This window comes from Apodemus sylvaticus, chromosome 5 (assembly GCF_947179515.1).
Source record: "Apodemus sylvaticus chromosome 5, mApoSyl1.1, whole genome shotgun sequence".
NCBI lineage: Eukaryota > Metazoa > Chordata > Mammalia > Rodentia > Muridae > Apodemus > Apodemus sylvaticus.
In genome coordinates this window covers 160840694-160848412 of record NC_067476.1, presented here as the reverse complement: position 1 = coordinate 160848412, position 7719 = coordinate 160840694, and the positions used below count along the sequence as shown (strand labels likewise).

Below are 7719 nucleotides of genomic sequence, written 5' to 3'. Positions count from 1 at the left end.
TGGACTTTTTTTTCTTGGTTTTTTGAGACAGGGTGTGGGCTTTTAATTAAAAATAAACAGGTAGAGCCAGGCAGTGATGATGCATGCCTTTAATTTCAGCACTTGGGAGGCAGAGGCAGGCGGATTTCTGAGTTCGAGGCCAGCCTGGTCTACAGAGCGAGTTCCAGGACAGCCAGGGCTACACAGAGAAGCCTGTCTCTAAAAAACAAAACAAAACAGGTGACCAGGAGACTAAAGGGCAACTGCCCGCAAGCAGCACGTGAGAACTAACCACACCAGCATCTCCACTTTCTGTCTGTCTCTCCACCTGTTACACTCGACAGCTAGCTTTCTGCATTCTTCGGTCTTTCTTGGCGCTGAGCCTTTCCCAGACCTTCAAGAGACGGGAAGAGAAACCCTCTACCCTTTATGTAGGCGCCCTTCAATTTTCTGCAATTGTATCCTGTATGTCCACAGTAATTATTTTCATGTAAAAAATGTAGCGAACTGTGGCCACTTCAGTATTTTTTTTTCATTCATTCTCATTGCGTGCTGAAAGTATTATTTTTTTCATGGCACGACCACTGAAAATACTCGCGTGCAGATTTATAAATGTCAGTAAAGGGGCTGGAGAGACGGCTCAGCGGTTAAGAGCACTGACTGTTCTTACGAAGGTCCTGAGTTCAAATCCCAGTAACCACATGGTGCCTCACAACCGTCCGTAAAGTGATCTGATGCCCTCTTCTGGTGTGTCTGAAGACAGCTACTGAGTACTTACATGTAATAATAAATAAATCTTTAAAAAAGGATAAAGTAAAATAAATGTGAGTAAACCGTCTGATGCCTACTGCCTTCCGAATACGAGTACTCTGAACTTCTAAAGCCCATTAAAATGAGATCTTGATCTTATTAAGTATTTCTTTGTTTCAAACTCTGATCTATCAGACTAGTGTTTTCCACCAACTCTGGGCGCAGAGAGCCTCGCAGGCTTCCCGATCTTTTGTTTCGGTGCTGCCTTGTGGGGGCCTCAGCAGCGGCCATGGCTGTCTTCTCTGATGCATGCTCAGCCTTTTTGGCCTCCGCGGCAGCCCTTACAGCCTGGTCTCGCCGAGCATTCCTAACTTCTGGTTTCTGATTCCTCTCACCCATCATATCAGCCAGAGATGCACCAGTGATGGCTCGCTGGAATTTGACAGCATGGCGGGTTCTTTCCTTTGAATTTCTTCCGACTGTCCTTTCTTGTGTTTTCGTCTTGTCCTTTCTTGTGTAGAGGACAGTCCAGTTTATCTGCCGGATTCCTTTTAAAAGGAAAGGAATGCAGACTCACATTTTGCATTAAGAAACTGGAAAACCGTCCTGTCGGTGCTGGCATAGCGCCGCTGCCCGTACCCCAGGGAGATCTTATACTCACTGGAACTGCACAGCTCGACCTTCATGGTGATAGATGTCGGCCTGCCGGGGGAGAAAGATGGCAAAGAGCTCATAAAATTTTAAAAATGCTAATTCCTTGTTTAAAAAACATTCGTTAGAGTCATAAGATAAAGAGTTCATTAAGTTACAATATGTAATGTAATAGACATAGATTTTGACAGAAATTTCCTGCCAAACAAGTTCTAAGTAAATACATGTTAGTTGTAGCAAATATAATACTAATTACAATTTTATCTATTTGTGTAATACTCATAGATAACATAAAAATCATATGATTTCTGTTTCAAAATATTTTACAAAATATATAACACTGCTAAATGTAAGGTTTTGATTGAGGCTGGATGACATGTAAAATGATATGTATAAATGTTTGCTAAAGATCTTGGAGTCACTCCCTTTTCTCAGTGTGAATGACAGGAACTGTAAACCCCCATACACAGTAACGTTCAAAGTCTCGACATCCAAAATCTACCTTGTCTATGATTACATATATGTGTACTGCCTGCATGTGCACCAAGCTGGCTTTGTATATGTGTTCTTGTAAACTAAAGTCATTAAACTGATACGACTTCCTTTTTTATCCATAGTAAAACTAAAATTTGAAGGGAAAGAGTCCCAGCTCCAACCGCTCCTGCAGGCTGAGCCTGGCTACAGGCCTGTAGGCCAGTTAGGGCAGCAGGCTGGCCAAAGGTGACGGACAGAGAGGGGCAGAGAGGGCACAGCCAATCAGGGTGAGCATTTGCAGGCAGGGGGCTAACAGTCTTGGCATTTTCTTCAGGAACATTAACATAAATTTTTAATTGAAATATTTTTTAAGCCCATGCAGAATTGCACAGTTCTGGACAAGATGTTGTCTTCTTAACCCATGTCTCAATCCTGGTTCTACAAAATGACCCTCGCTCCCCGAGGATATCAGTTAATTTTAAGAATTAATTTTACTTCCATCCCAGCGTGCAATTTTTTCCTGTGGGATAACAGGAAATGCTATCTTCATTCCAAGGACTAAACTGATGACTTACCTCCGTGCTTTACATATGTTTTGTACGTGTGTGACATATATGAAGATACATGCACTTTAGTTATTTTAAGGATTTTTTTTGCCAGTACCATCTCTTAAAAAATCATTTTAAAAAACACTTGAAGGCTTGCAAAGACATCTTAAGGTTTACAGATTATCTTAATGTGTTAATAATATACATGGGACAGTCATTCATCTCTGATTTTGGGTCTAAAGAAATATAAAATAGTTTAGGCAAAATACTTGTTAAATAATTAACATACCAGTGAACAGGTGGTTCAAAAGGAATAATGTAAAAAATGCCAAAAATTTTCCTGCTTTGATGTCTCATAATTCAGACTCACAGCTAATCCCTTTTAGTTCCTATACTTGGGAGGAGGCAGGTGGATCTCTGAGTTTGAGGCCAGCCTGGTCTACAGATCTGGTTTCAGTATAGCCTGGATAGCCTGAGCTGCAAAGAGAGCCCACTGTGTCAATTTTATTTATTTTTATTTTTTATTATTTTTCACAGGATATCACTACAGCTCTGGCTGTCCTGAAACTCACTAGGTAGATCAGCCTGATCCCAAACTCACAGAGATCCACCTGTCTCTGCCCCTCAAGTGCTGGGACTTGACATATCTGGTTGAACAAAAAAAAAAATCTTTAAATGCCTGCTATAATGACTTATATCTTTAGCAAATAATTAAATTGGCTAAGAAGATGCAAGACTGTTAATGAAGTTTGTGTTTCTGTTCATAACTGTTATATATTTAACATTTCATATACAGTTTCCGAGTTTTAGGTACAGCATCCTGGGTTTTTATTTTTAAATTATCTTATTAAAATGTTTCTGAATTATTTGCCAACATTAATGATAGAAATTCTTGGCAGAAATGAAAGAAAGAAAGGAAGGAAGGAAGATGTTATAGGTATGAGATATATATATATATATATATATATATATATATAGTATATATATATATATATATATATATATATATATATATATATAGTATATATATATATATATATATATATATAGTATATATATATATATGGTTCTGGTAAAAGAAGACTGAAGAAAAGGAAACTGTTTTGGATAAGAATGCATATATGCATTGTATGGTAAGATAAAGACTTCAAAGCTGAAACTGACGGTGGTGATGGTAGAAGACAAGAGTATGCTGCAAAAAGATGACAGAAACTAAACTTTTAAAAGTGGGCATGGTGTGACTAAGCTGATTTTATTTACTTTGAGACAGGGTCTCACTGTGTAGCCCTGGATGGCCTGACATTTGCTATATTTAACAGGCTGCTTTTCACCTCTCAGATATCCACCTGCCTCTCTTTCTCTCTGGAAAGCTGGAATTGAAGTCATGTGTCACTACGCCTGGCTTGTACCCACTGAGTTAACAGTAAGGTGTGCAATTTCTAGCAAATTATATAACAATCATATAGCTCTTTTTAATGGACGAGTATTTGCATCTATTTCTGAAATTTGGCCTATTAGATAAACAACCCAACAACTTTGCCTTCACTTTGGGAGACAGGGGACTATGGTTCCCTCTAGCCGCCACTGCCAAGGATGCCTCTGAGATTCAGAAAACTCGTATGCGGTGCCTTCTACCAGTCGCCCGGCAGATGGCGCATGGAGACCTGTATCCTCGAAGACTGCTTTCATCTTGCAGAAAGCTTGAGGCTTTGCTGCTTACTAATGAACTCTTGTTACTTGTGTGATGGGACGCTTATTTTGAAAGTGGAAACATTTTAAAATTTCAAATGTTCGAGGTGAACAATGCCCCACCTTTGTCTCCCAACTTCATACGACCCTAGTGTCAACCAAGCCCGAGACAAATAAGGACCATCACACTAAGCTAAGAGCTCAGTACCCTCAGTGTCCAACCAGGACATTAACAGGTCAGGTGGACGACACCTCTGCCTTGCCAGGGTCCATTCCGTGCCCTCTTTTTTTCTAGTTTTTTACCCCAAATTTGACATCTCTGGCTTTGTGGTCAATCTTGCATGACCTTGTAAGAAGCACTGAGGAGACAGGAGCTTGACTAGGCCCTTGAGGGTTTGAAGAGAACTTTAGCCCATTTCCTGAAGTCTGCCCATGCCAGTGACTTCATAAGGTGTGCCCGCTCTTGCTGTGATGGTACATCCGTGCTGAACCGGGTTCCGGCTTCATCTGCAGCTATGCCAGGGGGATCCTGGGCTCACAGCTGGACAGTACCATTGTATCCTAGCTTAAGGCCAGTCCTCTGTAGGCACCAAGCCCTGTCTTCATGCCTCATGAGCAGCTGCCTGAAGTGCTTTGGGGTAAGAACTGTGGCCTTCGCCACTAGGGCTGCCCTGCATTCCTAAGAGCAGTTAGGTCCCCTTTCTTCAGAGAAACTGGAGGGCGTAACCCCCCTGGTACCCAAGTTCACATTTTCAGAGTTGATAGGGATGGAGGATCCGATGGGAATTTTTTATTTTTGCCTTTTGTTGTGGATGGAAAGGCTGGGTAGCAGCATAAACAATAAGAACAACTCAGTGACTAACAGGGATCCGACTGAGGTGGCGTCCGGCTGGAGGGTCCCAAAGCCGCGTATCCCCCCCCCCCGTTAGTGTTCACAGCTTAGGGGTCCCCAGAAGTGTTCGGAAGTTGGTTTTCTGCAATGTGAACTTTGTTCAACTTAAAAGAGGGAAGGGAGTGTCAGGTCCCCCCATGGCGGCTGGAATTCAGGCCCTATCCCCAGCTACATGGCAGTTCTCTCCTGCTTTGGGACTGGGGCCAATCTGCAGTCCCAAAATGTGCTCAAGATGGAGATGGGGCTTTTAGCTTATGCCAGAAGTTTAGCTCTAATGCATCTGTACTTGCGTTAAAAAGAAAATGTAGCAGGCCCGTTACCTGGATGTGCAACAGTGAACTTTCAAGCTTTACAAAGTAGAAAACACACAGATCACAGGCCCAATATTGTGTTCCTAGGGTTTATCCCAAAGAAGCAAACAATCGTGTGCGTGCTCACGCGTGCTCACGCACACAGTTTGTTGACGACATATTTATAAATGTTACAAATTAGAAAGATTGGCCTTCCATCACTTAACGAATAGACAAGTCAAAGTGGTGTCATAGCTGCCCGGCAACAGCGATGAACTCAGCGTTATCCATGTAGCAGACACAGATGGGCCTGGAGTACATTCTATCCCTCACAGAGAATGTTAAACTATTAATCGAATCAAAGGGTGAGGGACGGGCAAGGAAATGATATTAACGTGATTCACAGAGGGAGACAAGCAAATGGCCCTGAATGCTATTGCAGGATGCTCAGCTTCCTTTATAAAATGAGAAATACTAATTAAAATTGCCACTTGTCAAATTAAAAGCGAATCTGAAATTCTGATTGCTCACCCTTGAACCTCAGAAGCAGGCAATCTCCCGCACTGCTGGTGGCATCTCAGCCTCACGGAGGTTTGACTGGCTGGGGGGAAAATGCCAGGGCCTTGCAGGGAAGAACTGGAAAACTTATTATACAAAGAGAAGCACCCGAAGCAGTGGAATGCTTTGCATCCACAAGCATCCTTATATCGGGACAATAAAATAGCGGAACATAAGGGGAGCCTAGGCCGTGTCTTGTGGGTGATGGACAGAGGGAAGTTCACAGATTTGGGCTGATGTAAACATCAGTCTCATGTAATTTTGCCCTTGGATGCAGGTGCATGTGATTATGCAGTCACAAACGAAGATGCGAACTGGAAAGATGGCTTGGTGGCTAAGAGTGCTCAAAGGGCGGTTTCCCAGCGCCCACGGTGGATGGGCAGCTTACAACCACCCGTAACCCCAGCTCCAGGGAAATGGGAGGCGAAGACAGGAGAAGCAGCAAAAGTTGGCAGGCAACCTGGCTCTGTGGACCCAGGGATGAAGATCCCTTTCTTCCAACCTCCACATGCGCTCTTGCTCATGAGGGCCTGGAGAGATGGCTCCACGGTTGAGAGCACTGATTGTTGTTCCAGAGGTCCTGAATTCAATTTCCAGCAACCACATGGCAGCTCACAAGCATCTGTAATGGGAATCTGATGCCCTCTTCTGATGTGTCTGAAGACAGCGACAGTGTACTCATATATATAAAAATTTATAAATCTTATAAAACAACAAAGAGAGGGCTGGGGCTATCTGGAGACATGACTGAGTGGCTCAGGACTTTCCTGGTATGCAAAGGGCTCCGGGTTTCATTCACTACAGCACAGAACAAATAACCAACCAAGGGAGAGAAAACACCACCAAAACACGAAGGGAACATTTAACTTATAGTACAAAGATACAATCAAGCCATCACAGAAAGGGAGTGGTCCTCACCACAGCTGGCAGGTCTGTCCATATTCAGGAAGTCCATGCGAGGGGGAAAGACATGGGTTCCTAGCCAAAGGGGAAATCAGGCACCAGTGGAGCATAAAAATGGCCCCGTAGAGATGCTAGCATGCCTGAGACCGAGACTGCTAGAATGGATCACTCATGGGCCATTGGTGTGACTGGTGAGATAGCCAGTGGGAAGACGCCATTCTCTGAGGTGAGCCTGTCAAGTGGGTACAGCTGTACACAGCTGGTGTGGGATGCAGTGGGTTAGGAAGATATACCATGAATTGAACATCCTTAAAGAAAGCAAAATGGCCCGTGCATTTATTCTTTAACCCAGCAATCCAACTTCTAAGAATGTATTCTAAAGATTAATTAATCACATAAAAGGGAATAGGGGTCATAAGGTTAATCATTGTAGGGTGGCTTTTGTTGTTGTTTGGTGTGTGTGTGTCTGTGTGTGGATGAAATTGTAGGTATTGGACCACCATCCCATCATTTTCACATAGATGCTGGGGATTTGAACTTGGGTGCTCATGCTTGCCAGGAAGACACTTTACTGACAGAGCTATCTGCCTAGCACACTGTAAGGGGATTTAAATGGCTTTAACAATGGTCTAGGAACAGTTCAGATGCTACCAAGATCGGGCACATGGGGCGGGGTGTTGGTTGTATTGGTGTATACTACTGCACACCCCCACGACACAGCCAAGTGGTTCCAGGGAGGCCAGATAAAATGCAGACCCCAGAAAGAGCATATCTAGTGTGATACCATTCAAGTAGAGGTATCACATTCCAGTCTTTTGGCTAAGATTAGCTTTGATAGGGGAAGTGTGTGTGTGTGTGTGTGTGTGTGTGTGTGTGTGTGTGTGGTGCCTGTTGTTATGACCTGAATGTCCATCTCTGCCAGGATTATATATTGAAACTCTATCCTCAAAGGGGTGGAATTTGGGCAGGGAGCTTTGTGATATGG

General features: G+C 43.2%; 1 pseudogene; it reads right to left on the bottom strand.

Annotated features, from left to right (window-relative positions):
• Positions 1-925: 925 nt before the first annotated feature.
• Positions 926-1430, bottom strand: LOC127684999 (60S ribosomal protein L24-like; annotated as a pseudogene).
• Positions 1431-7719: the final 6289 nt, after the last annotated feature.